This window comes from Gopherus evgoodei, chromosome 18, assembly GCF_007399415.2.
Source record: "Gopherus evgoodei ecotype Sinaloan lineage chromosome 18, rGopEvg1_v1.p, whole genome shotgun sequence".
Classification (NCBI taxonomy): Eukaryota; Metazoa; Chordata; order Testudines; family Testudinidae; genus Gopherus; species Gopherus evgoodei.
Window position 1 is genome coordinate 538,875 of NC_044339.1, and position 21,434 is coordinate 560,308.

The window sequence follows — 21,434 nt, forward strand, 5'->3', positions numbered from 1 at the left end:
TCTGGTGACCGAACAAGCCCCTGTCCTGGCTGGCATCTGTGGCCTCAGTGCCCACTGGCACCACTGTCCCTGCCACGGGGCCCCTTGCCATTGACCCAGCTGAGAGCCTGATGGCACTATATGTCCCAGCTGAACAGTGTGAATGGGTGGCCGGGTACCAAGGCCAAGACTGGCCACGAATGCTCGGTGCCCCAGGAGCGGTAGGAACGGTGCCTGTGATGCCATCTCCCTTGGGACCTGGACCTCGACATTGAGGAATCATAGAATATCAGGGTTGGAAGGGACCTCAAGAGGTCATCTAGTCCAACCCTCTGCTCAAAGCAGGACCAATCCCCAGACAGATTTTTGCTCCAGATCCTTAAATGGCCCCCTCAAGGATTGAACTCACAACCCTGGGTTTAGCAGGCTAATGCTCAAACCGCTGAGCTATCCCTCCCCCCAAACGATACTCACCCGAAGAACTACTTCGGTACCTGTGACGGCAACATGAGGACCGATGCCCCGGTGCCGAGGCACCCCAAGGAGAGTCTCGAGTGCAACGTCTAGCTGATCAGGATCTGGAACGGGAATGACGGCGTCTATCCCGTCCGGAGCGGCTGCGGTACCCACGCCACGTAGGGGAGCATTCCCAGTGCCCCTCTCGGTGCCTACGCTCGCTGGCAGGAGACATCGAGGGTCTCTGTGACTCCCATCCCAAAGGCGACCCGGATGGTCTGGCCGGAGTTGAGGGTGGGCAGGAGTTGCAAAACAAGCAACTACTGTGCGCCGACTGGTGTGGGGAGCGATCCTCGGAGTGGGAGCTGTGGCTGGCTGGACAGGTCTGGTAGGCACCCAATGGAGACTTGCCATGAGACCTGGGGCCTGTGCCCATCTGCGTGCTTGGTACTGACAGGCTCATAATGTCCTTCGCATCCTGCATTGCCTCCGGCATCGATGGCATCCATATCGGTGGGGATGCACAGGCCAACGGTGCTGGGCTGCTCCGCATCACACGAGTCGGAGGTCCTGAGCCCAGGGGGGACCAAGGGCTGCCCAACGCGGGACTAGCCTCCCCTTTTTCCTTTTCACGGTGCCGCTATGAGGCAGGGCCCTTCCCTTGCTTTCTGGAGGGAGAGCGGCGCCGATTGGTCGAAGGGGCCTCGCTACACACCAACGATGCAGCAGCCAACGCCAAGTCCGATCGGCGTGCCAGCACTGGGGCCACACCGACTCCATCAGGAGAGCTCGAAGTCTAATGTCTCTCTCCTTCTTAGTCCTTGGCTTGAACGACCTGCAGATCTTACAATGGTCACTGATGTGAGTCTTACCCAGGCAGCGGAGACACTCAGTGTGCAGGTCACTCCTAGGCATAGAATGGTGACAGGAATCATACGACTTGAATCCTGGGGCATGGGGCGAGTCCACTCTAACAAATGAAGAAACGATCCACAAACAGTACCACTAAGGTCGAGAAGAAAAGGCTGCAGCAGAGCTGGAGCACAAGGTTCTGACTACCTTCACTGGTGGCAAGGAACTGAGGATGAGGGAAGCCCGTGGCCCCCTTACAGTGCAATAAACAGGCGCCACTCCAGGGGTACCCGCGGTGCTCCCCCAGTACGAATACTGCTAAGGGAAAAACTTTCGGCACCGGTGCACATGGCGAGCATGCACACCTACTGTGGAATACACATGAGCAATCACTCAAAGAAGAACAAATTGTGCCATATCAACCGAATTTCCCTCGTTGACAAGGTTACTGGCATAGTGGACACGGAGGAAAATGTAGATGTGATAGATTTTGATTTTAGTAAGGCTTTTGACACAGTCCCACATAACATTCTCATAAGCAATCTAGAGAAATGTGGTCTAAATGTAATCACTGTAACATGGGTGCAAAACTAGATTGTATTTAAAGAATAGTTATCAACGGTTTGCCATCAAACTGGGGGAATATATCCACTGGTGTCCTGCAGAGATCTGTCCTGTGTTGGTATTATTCAGTGTTTTCTCTAGTAATCTGGATAATGGAGTGGAGAGTATGCTTATAAAATTTGCAGATGACACCAAACTGGCAGAGTTGCCAGCATTTTGGAGGACAGGATAAGAATTCAATACCACCTTGACAAATTGGAGAATTGGTCTGAAATCAACAAGATGAAATTCAATAAAGACAAGTGCAAAGTATTACACTTAGGAAGAAAAAAAATAAAATGAACTATTACAAAATGGGGAATAACTGAATAAGCGGTAATACTGTTAAAAAGGATTTGGGGATTATAGTGTATCACAATCTGAACATGAGTCAACAATGTGAAGCAATTGTAAAAAAAAGCTAATATTCTGGGATGTTTAACAGAAATGTCTTATGTAAGAAACGGGAAGTAACTGTCCCACTCTACTCCACATTGGTGAGGCCCTCAGCTGGAGTATTGTGTCCAATTCTGGGCACCACACTTTAGGAAAGATGTGAACAAACTGGAGAGAGTCCTGAGGACAGCAACAAAAATGATAAATAATCCCCAAAATCTGATCAATGAGGAAAAGTTAAAAAAAACTGGGCATGTTTAGTCTTGAGAAAGGAAGACTCAGGGAGGATCTGCTAAGTCTTCAAATATGTTAATGGATGTTATAAAGAAGATGGTGATCAACTGTTCTCCGTGTCTACTGAAGGCAGGACAAGAAGTAATAGGCTTGCTCTGTAGCAAGGGAGATTTAGGTTAGATATTAGGACAACCTAACTATGATATTAGTTAAGCAGTGGAATAGGCCTCCAAAGAATGTTGGGAAATCACCTTCAGTGGAGGTCTTAAAGAACAAGTTAGACCAGGGGTGTGCAAACTATGGCCCGTGGGCCACATCTGGCCTGTCAAACCATTCAATCTGGCTATAAGCTCCCACCAAGGAGCGGGGCCTGGGGTTTTCCCCACTACAGCGCTCCAGCCGGGGAATGGGGTTGGGGGCTTACCCTACTCTGCACAGATCCCAGGAAGCAGCCAGCATGACCCCCCTCCAGCTACTAAATAGTATACGGAGCCATGGTCAGGCAGCTCTGCGCGCTTCCTTATCCGCAGGCACTGCCCCCACACCTCCCATTGGTCATGGTTCTCAGCCAATGGGAGCTGTAGGGGTGGCGCCTGCAGGCCAAGCATAACACAGAGCTACCTGGCCATGCCTCAGAGCTGGAGTGAGGACATACTTCTGAGAGCTACTTGCGGTAAGTGTTGCCCGGAGCCTGCACGCCTGAGCGCCCCCCCCACCCCCCACGCTTCAATCCTCTGCACAGCTCTGATTCCCTCCCACACGCCGAACCTCTCTATCCCAGCCCAAACCCCCCCGCTTGTACCCCAAGCCCCTCATCCTCAGCCCCACCCCAGAGCCCACACCCCCAGACAGAGCCCTCATACCCCTCCCCCAATACTCCAACCCTCTGCCTCAGCCCTGAGCCCCCTCCTGCCCTCTGAATCCCTCGGTCCCAGCCTGGACCCATCTCCTCCACTCCAAACCCCTTATCCCTACCCCAACACGGAGCCCCCTCCTGCACCCTTAGCTCCTCATTTCTGGCCCCCCCACGAGTCCGCACCCCCAGCCAGAGCCCTCACCCCCTCCCGCATTTCTCCCGCCAATTTTGTGAACATTCATGGCCCGCCATACAATTTCCATACCAAATGTGGCCCTCAGCCCAAAAACTTTGCCCATCCCTGAGTTAGACAAACACCTGTCAGGTACTCTCTATGTGTACCTGGTCCTGCCTCAGTGCAGGGGGCTGTACTAGATGACCTCCTGAGGTTCCTTCCAGCCCTACATTTCTGTGATTCTTGGTACTGCACTGGAAACCAATAAGGAGAATAAGAGGAGAAAATAAAAGCAATCATAATGTCATCAGCAACAATGTCATGGAAATTTTGTTCTGATTGTATTTAGTGCATTGTGTGCGCTGTCACTGCTGAATCAGTGTATTAGCTGAGTGTGTCCTGAAGAGATACCATAGCAAAGAAGGTGCCTTAACTGTAGGATACCTGCCTTTTCACAGTTTCTGCAAATTGAGGCCTCAATCCTTCTGTCCACTTGGTCCCTCATACAGTTGTCTTCAATGGGAACAACTGTTTCTTTGGCCTTCACATGCAAGACAACAGACTTCTGGCACTCATACCAGGGCTTTATCATTTGACGTTTGTATAACAGAACTACTTCCTGTCTGTTGAGGCATCTCCCACTAGATGCTTGATCCGATTCCAATGAGATTATCTCCTCCACAGCTGAGTTGAGTTGAAAAATTATGCTCTTTTAACATTTGCATAGAAAATATTTCCCTAGCAGAAACTATGATGATTTTCTGCTTGGGAACTTCTAGGGTTTGGTCCAGCCCAAGAAGCTTAGAAGATCCTTTTGAACCTGGTGTAACAGTATTCCATCACGAAAAGACAGTTACTCACCTTTGTAACTGTTGTTCTTCGAGATGTGTTGCTCATATCCATTCCAATTAGGGTGTGCGCATGCCATGTGCACAATCGTTGGAAGATTTTTACCCTAGCAACACTCGGTTGGTCGGCTGAGGCGCCTCCTGGAGTGGCGCCTTTACGGCGCCAGTTATATACCCCAGCTGACCCAGGGCCCTCTCAGTTCCTTCTTGCGGGCTACTCCGACAGAAGGAAAGGAGGGTGGGTTTGGAATGGATATGAGCAACACATCTCAAAGAACAGTTACAAAGGTTAGTAACTATCTTTTCTTCTTCGAGGTCTTGCTCATATCGATTCCAATTAGGTGACTCCCAAGCCTCACCTAGGTGGTGGGGTCGTAGTGAGACGTCGCAGAGTAGAGAACCGCTGAGCCAAATGCCGCGTCACTCCTTGACTGTTGGACAATCACGTAGGGGGAAGCAAAGGTATGCACTGATGACCAGGTTGCTGCCCTACATATCTCCTTATGGCTACACGAGCCAGGAAGGCAGAGAAGGAAGCCTGAGCCCGGATGGAGTGGGCAGTAAGGTGCGTAGTTGGCACACCAGCCAAGTCATAGCACGCATGGATGCAAGATGTGATCCAGAATGAGATGCACTGGGCTGAGACCGAGAGGCCCTTCATCCAGTCTGCCACAGCTACGAACAGCTTGATCATCCTCCTAAAAGGTTTCGCTCGTTCGATGTAAAAGGCAAGGGCCCTGCGAATGTCTAGGGCAGGGGTTGGCAACCTTTCAGAAGTGGTGTGCCGGGCCTTCATCTATTCACTCTATTTTAAGGTTTCGAGTGCCATTAATACATTTTAACGTTTTTAGAAGGTCTCTTTCTATAAGTCTATACAGGTCTGTTCCATCTTACACGCATTTAATATGCAGAATTTCAGCTTTGCGTGGTTGGGAGAAAGAAAAACAACAACAAAAAACGGGCGATCCCACCAGCGTGAGATGTGAATCTGCTGTTCCCACTAAAATATATGGGGGGGGGAGGGGAAACGGGACTTGACAGCAACAGCATGTTTTTAGGCCTGTGATAAGGGTCTCCCCTATAATAACCCTGGCCAAAAAAAAAAAGAGAGTTTAAATAGTGCGTCTGTCGCGGAGTGAGTGTGAGATGGGAGAAGCGAATCTGCTGTTCCCACTACAGTACTCAGTCCCCCTGTGCCTCTCATTCTGTGTGCATTTCGCCGTGCTGAGTGAGACTCTACTGTGCTTGTACTGTTTAAAGAGACAGTACGTATTTTTCATACTGTATAACATGGCCCCTAAACGCAAGGCACCTACTTCATCTGATGTTCAACCAGAGAAACAGCGATGTGTTCCAGCGCTGGAGGAAAAACTGTCCGTGTTGGACTTATTGAGAGACGGTATGTCCATCGCTAACGTGGCACGTAAATACGGCCGCAACAAATCTAGCATCCATGCCATCAAGATTCAAGAGACAGAAATTCGTCAAGCCGTGGCATCAAGTGCTCCAGTAACTGCTAAGGTGATGAGCCAAGTGCGTGATAAGACTTTAGTGAAGACTGAAAAGCCACTAAACTTCTGGCTGGAAGACATGAACCGTAAACGTGTGCCTATCAATGACAACATGTTGGGAGAAAAGGCTTTTAGCATCCATGCACTGTTCAAACCTCCTGCCAAAGAGGGACAGCCTTCTGATAAGAAGGAATTCAAAGCCAGCCAAGGTTGGCTTAACAGTTTTAGGAACCACTTCAACCTCAAAAACGTGCAGACTACTGGTGAAGCTGCTTCTTCCAATGAGGACGCAGCAAAAGCCTACCCCGAACAATTAAAGAAAATCATAGAGGAAAGGGGCTATCTTCCAGAACAAGTTTTTAATGCCGACGAGACTGGGCTCTTCTGGAAAAAAATGCCCACCCGCACTTACATTTCGTAATCAGAAAGACAAGCCCCTGGCTTCAAAGCATCTAAAGACCGTGTGACTGTGTTGCTGCATGGCAATGCAGTTGGGCATTTAATAAAGCCGGGCTTGCTCTACAAGGCTGCAAATCCTCGTGCCCTAAAAGGCAAGAACAAAAATCTCCTGCCTGTGTTCTGGCAATCAAATCAAAAGGCTTGGGTGACGGCATCATTATTTCTGGATTGTTTCATTCTGGGGGTCAATCAGTACCTTGAAGAAAAAGGACTTGATTTTAAAGTGTTGCTGATCATAGACAATGCTCCTGGACACCTTGTGGCACTCCGGCCTGCTGATAACAACGCTGAAGTCATTTTTCTCCCCCTAATACCACTTCCATCCTCCAACCTCTCGATCAAGGCGTCATTAGCTGTTTCAAGGTCAGGTACATGAGGCTTACCTTCTCATGGATCCTTACCGCTATGGATGCTGATCCCAATGCTAATGTGATGGAATGCTGGAAGTCCTTCAACATTGCCGATTGCATCACTTATATTCAACAGGCAATGGATGCAATCGAGTCTGAAACAGTCAATGCATGTTGGTGAAACCTATGGGAAGATTCTGTGAGTGATTTTAAGGGTTTCCTGACCATTGATAAAGAAGTGCAACTCATTGTTCAGGTGGCCAGGCAAGTGGGTGGTGATGGCTTTGTCGACATCCTCAAGGAAGAAACTGAGGAATTAATTGAGGGCCATAGAGAAATATTGACTAACAAAGAGTTAGAGGAACTGATAAAATCTTCTACAGAAGACGAAGATGATGACGAACAGGAAGAGCGAGCAACTTGGAATCTTCACAAACACTTGAATGATTTAATTTCTGAATATGATCCCTCTATAGAACGGAGCCTCAAAATCACACGTAGTATTACCGATGATTTGAGATCGTACCAAGAAATGTTTGAGGCGCTCATGAGACAACAGCAACAGTTGCCAATCACCATGTTTTTAAAGAAAAAACAACCAGCAGCAGCAGAGCCCACCCAATCAACTACTCGAGCTGAACCAGAGCCAAACACAAAACCAGAGCTCTACATCACTCAAGCCTGGCCCATCATCTCCTGGATCGACATCAAGCCCTGATGACTCAATAATAGTGTTGTCAGAGGAAGAGGAAGACTAATCATTGAAGTGTGTATAATACAAGACTAGCAAGAATATCCAGGATGAGTGGTGGCTGTTCAGGTTTACAGTCCTGCACTGCACTGTACTGTTTTCATGTTTTATTCTTTCATTCTTCTGTCTCTCTGTTATATTATTAAAAATACTGTAAAATGATATTTTGCATATGTAGTCTTTATTATATACTGCACTGTACATTGCTGTATACAGTACATAGTACTTTATGGGTGATTTAATGGATTTTCAAGGGTCATTTTGACTATACGGGGTTTTCGCTTTAACGGCGGAACGTAACCCCAGCATAAGATGTGACAGACCTGTATTATATAACTAAACTACTGTTGTATGTAAACAAGGTTTTCAAAATGTTTGAGAAGCTTCATTTAAAATTAAATTAAAATACTAATCTTACGCCGCCAGCCTGCTTAGCTCACTGCCAGAAAGGGGTTTTGTTCACCTAGGCTGGCAGCGGGCTGAGCAGGGCCCGCAGCTGGCTTGCTGGCTGGCAAGAGGCTGGCAGCCGGGACTCCAGATCTGGAGTGGGGGGGTTCAGGGGTCAGGTCAGAGGGCTAGGGGGTGTGGGGTGGAGGGCAGAAGGCTGGCTGTGGGGGGGTTCAGGAGTCAGGGCAGAGGGCTGGGGGGTGTGGGGTGGAGGGCAGAAGGCTGGCTGTGGGGGGGTTCAGGAATCAGGGCAGAGGGCTGGGGGGTGTGGGGGTGCCAGGCAGAAGGCTGGGTGTGTACGGGATTCAGGGGTCAGGGCAGAGGGCTCGGGAGTGTGGGGGTGCCGCGCAGAAGGCTGGGTGTGTAGGAAGTTCAGGAGTCAGGGCAGAGGGCTGGAGGGTGTGGGGGTGCCGCGCAGAAGGCTGGGTGTGTAGGGGGTTCAGGGGTAAGGGCAGAGGGCTCGGGGGTGTGGGGGTGCCGCGCAGAAGGCTGGGTGTGTAGGGGATTCAGGAGTGAGGGCAGAGGGCTGGAGGGTGTGGGGGTGCCGCGCAGAAGGCTGGGTGTGTAGGGGGTTCAGGAGTCAGGGCAGAGGGCTGGGGGGTGTGGAGGTGCCGCGCAGAAGGCTGGGTGTGTAGGGGGTTCAGGAGTCAGGGCAGAGGGCTGGGGGGTGTAGAGTGGAGGGCAGAAGGCTGGGTGTGTAGGGGGTTCAGGAGTCAGGGCAGAGGGCTGGGGGGTGTGGGAGTACCAGGCAGAAGGCTGGCTGTGGAGAGGTTCACGAGTCAGGGCAGAGGGCTGGGGCGTGTGGGGGTGCCAGGCAGATGGCTGGGTGTGGGGGGGGTTCATGGGTCAGGGCAGAGGGCTGCGGGGTGTGGGGGTGCCAGGCAGAAGGCTGGGTGTGGGGGGGTCCAGGAGTCAGGGCAGAGGGCTGGGGGGTGTGGGGTTCCGCGCAGAAGGCTGGGTGTGTACGGGGTTCAGGAGTCACGGCAGAGGGTGCGGGGGGTGGGGTGCCAGGCAGAAGGCTGGCTGTGGGGGGGTTCAGGGGTCAGGGCAGAGGGCTGGGGGGTGTGGGGGTGCCACGCTGAAGGCTGGCTGTGGGGGGGTTTAGGGGTCAGGGCAGATGGCTGGGGGGTGTGGGGTGGAGGGTAGAAGGCTGGGTGTGTAGGGGGTTCAGGAGTCAGGGCAGAGGGCTGGGAGGTGTGGGGGTGCCGCGCAGAAGGCTGGGTGTGTAGGGGGTTCAGGAGTCATGGCAGAGGGCTGGGGGGTGTGGGGTGCCGCACAGAAGGCTGGCTGTGGGGGGGTTCAGGGGTCAGGGCAGAGGGCTGGGGGGTGTGGAGGTGCCGTGCAGAAGGCTGGGTGTGTAGGAGGTTCAGGGGTCAGGGCAGAGGGCTGGGGGGTGTGGGGTTGCCGCGCAGAAGGCTGGGTGTGTAGGGGGTTCAGGGTCAGGGCAGAGGGCTGGGGGGTGTGGGGTGGAGGGCAGAAGCCTGGGTGTGTAGGGGGTTCAGGGGTCAGGGCAGAGGGCTGGGGGGTGTAGGGGTGCCGCGCAGAAGGCTGGGTGTGTAGGGGGTTCAGGGGTCAGGGCAGAGGGCTGGGGGGTGTGGGGTGGAGGGCAGAAGGCTGGCTGTGGGGGGGTTCAGGAGTCAGGGCATAGGGCTGGGGGGTGTGGGCGTGCCAGGCAGAAGGCTGGGTGTGTAGGGGGTTCAGGAATCAGGGCAGAGGGCTGGGGGGTGAGGGGGGTACCGCGCAGAAGGCTGGGTGTGTAGGGGGTACAGGGGTCAGGGCAGAGCGTTGGGGGGTGTGGGGTGCCGCGCAGAAGGCTGGCTGTGGGGAAGTTCAGGGGTCAGGGCAGAGGGCTGGGGGGCGTGGGGGTGCCGCGCAGAAGGCTGGGTGTGTAGGGGGTTCAGGGTCAGGGCAGAGGGCTCGGGGGGGGGTGGGGTGGAGGGCAGAAGCCTGGGTGTGTAGGGGGTTCAGGGGTCAGGGCAGAGGGCTGGGGGGTGTGGTGGTGCCAGGCAGAAGGCTAGGTGTGTAGGGGGCTCAGGGTAGAGGGCTGGGGGGTGTGGGGTGGAGGGCAGAAGGCTGGCTGTGGGGGGGTTCAGGAGTCAGGGCATAGGGCTGGGGGGTGTGGGCGAGCCAGGCAGAAGGCTGGGTGTGTAGGGGGTTCAGGAGTCAGGGCAGAGGGCTGGGGGGTGAGGGGGTACCGCGCAGAAGGCTGGGTGTGTAGGGGGTTCAGGGGTCAGGGCAGAGGGCTGGGGGGTGTGGGGGTGCCGCGCAGAAGGCTGGGTGTGTAGGGGGTTCAGGGGTCAGGGCAGGAGTCTGGGGGGATGTTGGGGGGGGTCAGGGGTCATGGCAGGGGGCTGGAAGGGACATGCCCTGTTCCACTCCCTTCCCCAAGGCCCCATCCCTATCTCTTCTCTGCCTCCCTTACAGAGCAGAAAGCGCGCTGCCACTCTTCCCCCTCCCCCTCGCAAGGGCCATCAGATGATCGGCACAGGGAAGGAGGGGAGGGGCAGGAAAGCAGCACGCTGCGGGAGAAGCTGGGGAGGGAAGAAGCTTGGCTGCGCAGGACCAAGCTTCTGCCTCCTGCCCCCACAGGGGACAGTGGTGGGCAGTGATGCTGAATGGGGTTGGTGGCAGGGATGGCGGTAGGCAGCACCGTGCCACTCAAAATCGGCTTTACCAGCCCCTGGTCTAGGGAGTGCAGCTGTTGTTCTCGTTGAGAAGCGTGCAGCTTCGGATAGAAGACCGGAAGGAAGATGTCTTGGTTGACATGGAAGGCAGACACCACCTTAGGTAGGTCGCAGCTGTACCTTGTCCTTATGAAACACTGTACATGGTGGGTCCAACGTAAGGGCTCTAAGATCCGAACACGTCTCACTGAGGTAACAGTGACGAGGAAAGCCGTTTTCCAGAAAAGATACAGGAGCGAGCAAGTGGCCATGGGCTCAAACAGGGCACCCATGAGTCTGGATGGGACCAGACTGAGGCCCCACGTAGGGGCCGGATGCCGAATTTGCGGGTACAGACGTTCCAATCCCTTGAGGAACCTGCTGACCGTGGGACTGGAGAAGACCGAACGCCCATTTGTGCCTGGGTGGAAGGCCGAAATCGCTGCTAGGTGTACTCTGATGGATGAAACTGCTAGGCCTGCTGTTTCAAGGACAACAGATAGTCTACGATGGTAGGCACTGGCGCCTCCAGATGGGCAGCATTGCTCAGAGCGCACCAGCAGGAGAAACGCTTCCACTTGGCCAGATACGTGGACCTAGTAGAGGGCTTTCTGCTACCCAAAAGTACCTGCTGCACTGAGCGGGAGCAACCTAGCTGAGATTGAGTTAGCCATGCAGCATCCATGCTGTGAGCTGGAGGGACTGCGGGTCCGGGTGACAGAGACGGCCATGTTCCTGAGTGATCAGCTCCGGCCACAACAGAAGTGGAATTAGAGTGCTCACTAACAATTCGAGGAGAGTGGTATACCAATGCTGCCTGGGACACGTCGGGGTGATCAAGATTAAGCGGGCCCTGTCTCTGCCCAAATTGAGAAGGACTTTGTGGACTAATGGGAATGGAGGAAAGGTGTAGTACAAGCGGTCTTTCCACAGTATCAGGAAAGCGTCCGATAGGGAACTTGAGGTGTGCCCCTGGGGAGAGCAGAACACCTGGCACTTCCGATTCTCACAAGAGGCAAAAAGGTCTATCTGGGGAAACCCCCACTTCCGGAAAATGGAATGGAGAACGTCCGGGCAAATCGACCACTCGTGAGCCAGAAAGGATCTGCTGAGGTGATTTGCCAAGATGTTTTGGACTCCTGGGAGAAACAACGCCACCAGGTCGATTGAGTGGGCTATGCAAAATTCCCACAGGCAAATGGCTTCCTGACAGAGGGGGGATGATCACATTCCCCTTTGTTTGTTGATATAAAATATGGCCGTTGTGTTGTCTGTGAAAACTGCAACACAATGGCCGTGAAGGTGCTTGTGGAACACATGGCATGCCAGGCGCACTGCTCTCAGATCCCGTACTTTGATATGCAAGGAAATCTCTTTTGTGGACCAAAGGCCCTGTGTGTGAAGGTCTGCGAGTTGAGCACCCCAACCCAAAGATGATGTGTCATAGCCAGGATCAGGGAGGGCTGCGGGGCATGGAATGGCACCCCTTCGCATACTGAGCTGGGGTTCAGCCACCAGACCAGGGAGGTTAAGACTTCCGTCGGTACTGTGACCACTGTGTCCATATTGTCCCCACCTGGGCGGTATACGGTTGAGAGCCAGGCCTGAAGTGGACAGAGAACACAGTCTGGCATGTCTGGTCACGAAAGTGCAAGATGCCATGTGTCCCAGGAGACTGAGGCACGTGTGTGCCGTCGAGGTCAGGAAGTGTTGGAGGCCGTGGATAATGCTCACCATGGACTGGAAGCGGGAGTGCAGTAGGCACGCAAGGGCGAGTTTTGAATCCAAGACTGCTCTGATGAAGTCAATTCTTTGGATCGGCTCAAAAGTGGACTTTTCAACACTGAGCAGCAGGCCTAGCTGTCTGAACAAGCTCATGGTGAACTGGACATGAGATTGCACCTGCACCTTGGAGCAACCCCAAATGAGCCAGTCATCAAGGTACGGAAACACTTGGATCCGATGTCAATGGAGGGAGGCGGCTACGACGGCCATACACTTTGTAAAGACTCTTGGTGTCGTGGATAGGCCAAAGGGAAGGATGGTAAATTGGAAGTGCTGTTGGTTGACCACAAAGCGAAAGAAAAGCCTGTGCGGCAGGTAAATAGCTATGTGGAAGTATGCGTCCTTCATGTCAAGGGTGGCGTACTAGTCTCCAGGACCCAGGGAAGGGATTATGGTCCCAGGGAAACCATGCAGAACTTCAAGCTTACCATGAATTTGTTGAGTTTGTGCAGGTCTAGGATGGGCCGTAGCCCCCACTTTGCCTTGGGGATTAGGAAGTAATGGAAGTAAAACCCCCTGCCCTTCAGTTCTCTTGGAACCTCCTCTATAGCTCCAATAGTTAGGAGTGTTTGCACCTCCTGTAGGAGGAGTTGCTTGTGAGAGGGGTCCCTGAAGAGGGACTGGAAGGGAGAGTGGTGGTGAAACAAACTGAAGGCGGTATCCATTTTGCACCGCATGTACAAACCATTGGTCTCACGTTATGCGGGACCACGCAGGAAGAAAATAGGAGAGGTGGTTGGTGAAAGGTGGGGAAGGATCTTGGAAGGAGACTGGTGCTCAGCCCTCAGGCACACCTTCAAATGTTTTGCTTGGACCCCACCGAAGGTTTGTGGGGGCCCTGGTTCTGGACCATCTGAGGACCAGACTGTCTCTTCCTATCACCCCTGCCGCATCTTCTAGAGAAGTCCTGTCTCGGCCAGGGATTAGGGCAGGTGCGCTGTGGTTGGGGTCAGAAGTGCCTACATTGTATCACCGGGGTATGCCTGCCCAATGAACGCACAATGGCCCAGTTATCCTTCAGACTCTGGAGTCTGGAGTCAGTCTTGTCAGAAAACAGTTCATGGCCATCAAAGGGCATGTCCTGGATAGTCTGCTGGAGTTCTGATGGGAGACTGGAGACCTGCAGCAACGAGATATGGCGCATGGCTACGCGCGAGGCTAGAGTCCTCCAGTAGGGCCCTGAACTCCTACCTAGACTCCTGAGGAATAAGCTCTTTGAACTTTCCAATCGAGTTCCAGGTATAATTGTAGCAACTCAAGAAGGCTGCTGGTTAGCCACCCTGAGTTGTAAGCAGCCAGTAGAATGAATCTTGCGCCCAAATAAATCCAGGAGCGGGAGCTTGTTGGCCATGTCCTTCCCTCTCATTAATGGACCGTACAACAAGGGAGCACAGCTGGGGGTGAATATACAAGTATTTGTAGTCTTTGGAGGGGACCAAGTACTATTTTTTTTTTAATTAATGGAGATATACCTATCTCCTAGAACTGGAAGGGACCCTGAAAGGACCATGAGGGTCATCAAGTCCAGCCCCCTGCCTTCACTAGCAGGACCAAGTACTGATTTTGCCCCAGATCCCTAAGTGGCTCCCTCAAGGATTGAACTCCCAACCCTGGGTTTAGCAGGCCAATGCTCAAGCCACTGAGCTATCCCTCCCCCTTCCTCTCCACCCTCTTGGCTGTGGGAGGAATAGAGGCCGGAGATTGCCAGAGCATATTGGCATTAGCCTGGATAGTCCAAATAAATGACAAGGCTATACGTGTCGAGGTATCGACAGATAGAATGTCCACTACCAGATCCTCGACCTCCACCTCCTCCTCCACCTGGAGGCTCATGTTTTGTGCCGCTCTGAGAAGCAACTCTTGGTGTGCACAGAGGTCTATAGGTGAAGGGCCAGAGGAGGACATACCTGCCACTGCCTCATCGGGTGAAGACGAGGAGGATACTCCAGGGACTAACGGGTCCTGGGGCAAGTCTTGCTGGGGAGACCCCGGTTGCCCTAGGTCCACCATGCTAGGGGCATGGGCCTGAGCTGAGGGTAGGGCCATCGCCTCCAAACTCTCCAGGAAAGGGCGACTCACCGTGGCCTCCAGTACCCAGGGTTCTGAGTGGGTAGAGCGAGAAGCCTCCGAGGGGACACCTTGGGCATGATGGTATGCCCAAGGGGTCCAAAAGGACCACTGCGGAGGTCCCTGACCAGGATCCTGCCCCTCATCGTGCCATTGGCTAGCACCGTCCACATCCTGGTCCTGGACATGGTAGCCACTTTCTGCCTGAGACGACCTCGAGTTGGGACAGGACAGCCAAGGTGGAACCAATCGCACATGCTGGGTCGCCCTGTCTTGCGTTGTCACCCCGTGCTGTAGTCTCGAGCGGTACTGCGACCTGGATCAGGACAAGCAGTCATATTGGTGCTGGGAGGCAGATATGGACCTAGACGAAGATCTATGGGCGGAACGGTGCCGGGATCGACTCCGAGTAGACCGGTGCCAGGATCGGTGCCAGGAGCTGGACCAGTACCGACTCGTACTGGAAAGAAAATCTTCGTGAGGCGGAGCAGCACCGCGAGTGCAACCGGCGCTGAGATGGTGATCGATGCCGGAACTGCAAGCGATGCTGTGGATGAGACCAGCGTCTGGATCAGGACTGTAACTGGGTTTGGGACCAGGATCGGTGCCGTCCCCTCTTGCTCTGAGACAGAGGGCGCATCATGGAGGGCTTTCCTTTCGAGGGACTAGTCCGTACCGGTGGTACTGAAGGTTGCGACGGTCTCGGCTCGGTGAGCACAGTCAGGTCGTGTGCAATAGAAAAACTCTCCAGGGTGGAAGGTAGACTGAGCTCGACCGCGGTACGCACCGGGGAGCTTAACGACGGAATCAACGGTGCAGGAGTTGGAGCCTTCGCAGGGCAGTCCAGAATGGGAGAGGCACAGGCGGTGCCGGCAACTGCAAAGGAGCAGCAGGTTGTTTGTGCTGCTTCTTGGGTCCCAGAGATAGTGAGCAGTGCCACACGGTAGAAGTACTAGAGACGCCCGGTGACAGGGGTCTTAGCCGGTGCCGAGACGTGAAGCTGTTGCTTCTGGAGCCAGAGGCAGTGCCGGGTCTCAACAAGGAGCCAAGGACATCGGGGTAAGTACCGCTTCAAGCGAAAGTCCCGCTCCTTTTTAGTCCGAGGCTTGAATGCCTTACAAATGCGACACTTATCTGATTGATGGGATTCCCCTGGGCACTTCAAACAGGAGCTGTGGGGGTCTCCTGTAAGCATCGGCTTAAGGCAGGCTGAGCATGGTTTGAAACCCGAAGACCTAGACATGAGCCCGGGTACCAGGAGGGAGGGAAGGAGAGAAGCCCCTTACCCCCGATTACTATTTACACTAACAACAATAACAACTATTAATTACAACTAGAAACTAATAACAACTACTCTATAAAAACTATTTACAACTATAAACAAGCTAAAAGCTAGGGAAGTGGAAATCAGCTAAGCCACGCTCCACAATCCAATGACCATCACGAGTGGTAAGAAGGAACTGAGGGGGCACTCGGTCAGCTGGGGTATATATCCGGCGTCGTAAGGGCTCCACTCCAGGGGATGCCTCAGCCAACCCACTGAGTGTTGTTAGGGTAAAAATCTTCCGATGATTGTGCACTCGGCACGCACACACCTAATTGGAATCAATATGAGCAAGCACTCGAAGAATAGTCTGTTTTGGCTATTGTGGTCAGATTTATTTTTTTCCAAATTGAACTGTGATAGCTCTCCCTCTTCTAGGAAAAGGAGGTGGCATCAACTAAGAAAGAATCTGAGATCCACCTATGTGTCTTTTATGTTCTCTGGAATTTTTGTTTGTAACCTTTACAGTGCCCAATGGAGGCGACTCAGATGAAGCAGCTGAGAGGGAAGCAACCATCTTTACACTTTGACTTACGTATTTTTTGAGGCTGCTTTTGGCAGTAATGATATAGATGCTGAGGTAGTATAGCTGATAGCATATTTACTAGGCCACTCACAAAGGATAGGTGGGGGGAAACCTGCCTACTCTCCTATTCAGTGTAGTACCTCTGGGAGCTTACCCATGTGCATGGGTTCTGGCTATCAGAGCAAAGTAGGGAAGAATGAGAAGATCCCTATTAATCTCTAACCCCCTTTCTTGCCTGCTGAGGAGGAGGAACTGGTTTTACCTTGTTTGCTGGAGTTCTCTCTCAACAGTGTAGGGGCTGCTGCTTCTCTTCCATGCTGGTTTGCTCTCTAAAGTGCAACTGTTGCCACAACTGCAGCTGATTTCTCTTGTAACATTGTTTTCGGATAGGAGCCAAGAAAGCTACTGCCTGGTTCTATGAGGGGTTCCCAGCTGCTCCCAAAAATTCTGTATCTTCCAGCTCCAGTAAGGCCATGCCTCAGTGGGGTGCCCCACAGAGCAGAAGAGGCTATTGGTGCTTTGATGGGGAGCCATCGGTGTGAGTCACTTCCATTTTCATTCTTCCTGCTGGAGGCAAGTCAGGCAGAGGAGTATGTACTCTGCCCCGTGAAGAAACCAGCAAAGGAACACAGGGGAGAAAAGAGAGTAAAAGCAGTCAAGACAAAAGCAGAGGAATCAAAAGAGTGTAGAAGTGAAGAAAGATCTCATTACAGAATAGATTCACCACTGGGGAAATTAATGGACGCTCCTACAGGGGCTTGACACTATAAAGAGCAATTGATGGATAGACCTCCTGCTAGCCAGGCTTGCCCAGATACAAATCTCTAGCTGCCTCCATCTGGTCAGCAGAGGAGACTCTACTCACAAGAAGAGGGTCAGCAGTAGTTTCCCACTATAGCAGAAAAACTCTGTTTAAAGGCAATTTGCATAAATAATGAAAACCAGTGAAAACAACTATTATTCTCCCTTCCATTTTTTACTATTTGTCTACAGAATTCAAGCTTTCATTTCAACAAGATTTCCAGCCACCGCTTGTCCAATGTACTGGCAGAAGAGCTGCCAGAACCACCTAGAGAAACAAATGACTAGATGCTTTCATCCGTTCACCAGGTCTAGATTGTATCTGGTCCTTATGCTTTCCTTCCTTTATGCCATCAAAGAATGGGACAGGTACAATTAAGCATAAGGACTGCTCCCTCCTACCACTTACAAGTGTCCCCAAGAGGTTGGGGAGGATACAAGGCCATGCTCCTCCTACTGATCATCACAGATAAAAAATACTTTAGTCTATGTAGTGGTGGCACAATATGGGTCTAATTTCAAAGCCTCTAAGAGTCATTGGAACAGCAAACTAGTATTCTCCATGGCTGCCTAGAGTAAGGATTCTGGCACAGACCCCATCTTCTTTGCAAATATTGACTCAGTTGGAAAATATTAAGGAAAAAAAATTGGCTAACATTTTAAAACTTTATGTAGGTCACTCTCCTTCCTCTCCTCCACCAGTGTCATTCAGGGATTGGCTTTCCCTTTGTCCACAAGTTCACCATTAATGAGTTTGCTGCTATATAAGAAAGGTCAAATAAAATACACCTCTACCCAGATATAACACGGTCCTCAGGAGACAAAAAATCTCACCGCATTATAGGTGAGACCGCTTTGCCCCCCCACTCCCATTTCTTGTTTCCTGATTGCTCACTCCAGAGTCCCCTGTCCCTAAGCACCCCCAGGACCCCCCACCCACCCAACCCTCCTGTCCTGACTGCTCCTATCCCTATCACCCACCCGCCCTCCCCCCCAGCCCCGACAGGATCTCACCGGCAGTGGCAGGAAGCAGCCCTTCCCCCAAGCCGCATCTCCTGAGCGACACAGCTGGGGCAGGGTCAAGGGAAGCAGAGCGGATGGCTCCTGGCCCCCTGCTAATCCCCCGGGCCACTCTGGGATTGCAGGACCCCCACAGCTCCTGCCCCTCAGACTCTGGGGGGAGCTCCTGACCACCCCCAAGCCCCTCTGCCCCTTATCAAACCCCTCAGCCCCTGCCTGGCCCAGCACCCTTAAAACGCTGCTCAGAGCGGCGTGTCAGAGCTTTACCGCATTGTATGCGAACCCGCATTATATCGGGTCACGTTATATCAGGGTGGAGGTGTACTGGGATTTCCCCTGCTTCCTCCACCCTTGGAATTTGTTTCTCTTTCTAGTGTGAGGCTCCACCTTCAAACCAGAGAATGGTTAAGTAGCAGCTGTGACATAAAAGTATAAGGTAATGCTCCCGGACAACATCCCCAATGCCTGCAAGATACTTTAACTTCCACTTTCTAGGCCTCCAAGAGAATGGGCCTTTACAAGTATCCAGACATAACAAAGGGTCTTCAGATTTCTTGCAAGGTGCTTTACCCCATGTATCATATACATAGTGCTTTATCTGTAATCTGCTAATACGCTATATTTACACCAGTTGGAATGTTTCACACACATCCTTGTTTGCTTCAGTACATCAAAACAGTCTGAAAACTGGATCATACGTTCTCCAACATTAAAGAGGTTGGCTGGAAATTTCAGTGTTCACCAAGATTTTTAGTTTGCTTTTTCCTAGCCATAGAGTAAGCTTGAAGCTTTCATTATCTCGTATCCTGTCTTCTGGACGCTGCCCTCCCCAAGTCCACAATTGGTCTTCCTCCTTTCTTCTGTAAACTAATATATCTTGTTCAGAACTCTATTGCCCATCTTAATCTTCTGGGTATCTCACGGCTTTACATTTTTTCCCTCTGCTCAACTGATTGTCAGCTGAAATCCAAATTAAGTTTAAGGACTTATCTACATGAATTTAGTGTGCAGTAAACCAGAGTGTGAACCTACAGCACACTAGCCTAACACACACTAAGTTTCTGTGTAGAAAAGTCCTAAGATTCTAATTCTCATTTTGCCTGCTCTCCACATCATTGGCTTTCCTCCACTCCCAATCCTTCATAGCTTCATGTAGCATCCCTTCTCAATCTCCTTTTTTTCATTCTTGCTTGCCTCTTTTTTTATGGAGCATGCTCCCCCTTTCACTTTCACTCCAGTACAACAGTAGTCTTTTAAAACATCTAAAACTAATTTGTTCTCAATAACTTGCTAATCAAACATTATTTGTTCATCCTTACTATTATTTCTATTTCGCTCTTCTGTACTTGCAATCTGTCATTTAGTTGGCACTTATTTTTGTAACTTCATTTCACTATTTCTAATATTAATTGTAAAGTGCTTTGCCCATCAGCATCGTGTAAAAAATGTAACATGAAAAAACACTATAACAGTATCTGGGGCACTTCTGCAAAAGTGGACCATAACCCAGAACAGTTGGTGAGAAAATGGGGATATTCCTCAACACTGTCACCAATATTTTCTGCAATTTGATAATGATTCAATAACTTGATAATGATTCAATAATGATTAACAACCAACTAGGATGGTACGCATAAGTCACTACAGTGCTGGATTTGCTTTAAAACAGCATGCTCCCCATTAATCAGTTTTATAGTGGTAACAGAAAGCAGATAAATTTAAATTGAGCTCCTTGAGCTGAGGGAAAAATACTAAAAAAAAAAATCAAGAGCAGGCAAATTTCTGACCAGCACCTCTCTTACCTGTGAAAGTCCAGGGGATGATGCATGTCCTGGTGGCGTTGCAGCAAGATTTGGGTGTCCTTTGTTTATTTCATGTGCAGAGTAAGGGGATGGTGCAGGAGGTCCTGGTTGTCTTGCTACCTGTGTTACCTGTAAGGAGATAAACTATTAGTAAAACATAATATTAGTAATTTAATCTTTATTTACCATTCTAATCTTTGGGAGTAAGGAACTGCCAGATATGAAGAAGGGCAGAATCAGCAGCATTTTTAAAATGTGGTCCAATTCAAACATTATTTAACAACTTACGTGAAACCAGTGCTCATGAAGGTGTGGAAACTAATATCACAACCTTGATTCAGTTATACTGGGGGATTTCATTGCAATATCCTTGATATTTCAGTCATGTGACCTTACTATGAGACTGTCAATCATCATAAATTATATCAAACAATCTTGTGATTTTTGATACAAAAAACTGCTCACTGTGATTTGCAAAGTGGTGCAACAGGTGCTTGCTACCAGTCAGAATAAGTGACACACAAAGGCAACAGGACATGAAATTCCCCATTTATTCCTCACTTTTGCACAGAAAATCTGACATTGCTGATTGATGGACTTGCCATCAATAAAGAAGAATAAAAATTCAAAGCAGTTCTTTTGGAAAATTAGCTCCCTCTTCGGTCTCTCAAAAAAGCCAAATATACTATGCAGATCTAAATAAAATACTTTGCACGGCTCAAATACTTGTTTCTATTCTACCATATCTATGATTTAATCTAAGGTGCTTAAAATGAAGTTTCCAGGTCAGTAAAACAAGAGATGGAAAATCAACGAGGAATCACAACTGCAAGAGATATCCTCCAGCAATTCAGTGCAATGAAATCTTTGTTAACTTGTTTTATACTCACATTGCAACAATCTAGCACTCTTTTCTCAATGAATAGTATTCACAAAAACACCTCTCTTTGTTTAAAAACAGCCATTTAAATCTCAGGAATTTCAAAACACTACAAACATTAATAGAAGGGGATATTGCCAATGTATCCCACAGAAAAATCAGCCAGCATTAAAGGATATTAGAAAGAAAGCAGAAGGAAATTCCAGGCTCCTAATCTACAAAAAAGGAATATTTTCAGTCTATTTGAAAGCCAAGAGAGCTTGGCACATGAGACACATGGTTTAAATCTAAGGGTTTGTCCAAACCCCTTTATTACATTCTAAGTAGTGATGTATTCAGTTACATCACCTGAGAGACACTCAAACAGCTGCAACATACAAATGAAAATTACAATGGGCAATATATGAAGGTTTGGACACAGTCCAAAATCGTTCAGTGCTGGAAGATTGAAAGAACCTTTGTGCTGATCAGAGAAAAGGGTGGGTAAAAATAGTCTGCTATACCTTCCTCCAACTGGTTCTGTCCCTTCCTCAGAGAGGAATCTTATTCCTAGCTGATATAGACTGGCAGGGATGCACACATCCAGTCAACTTAACTGAAACTAGTTAGTAGAGGATATTGTGAAACTTTTGCAATCTGCCACTAGGAA

General features: G+C 50.6%; 1 protein-coding gene across 3 annotated transcripts in view; it reads right to left on the bottom strand.

Annotated features, from left to right (window-relative positions):
- EIF4G3 (eukaryotic translation initiation factor 4 gamma 3) overlaps positions 1-21,434 on the bottom strand; it is a 513,419-nt gene that overhangs the window by 316,847 nt on the left and 175,138 nt on the right. For all 3 annotated transcript variants that reach the window (XM_030537664.1, XM_030537665.1, XM_030537663.1), the window contains one exon: positions 19,906-20,034. The gene's annotated coding sequence lies outside the window, so the exon portion shown is untranslated. The remainder of the gene's footprint in view (positions 1-19,905; positions 20,035-21,434) is intronic.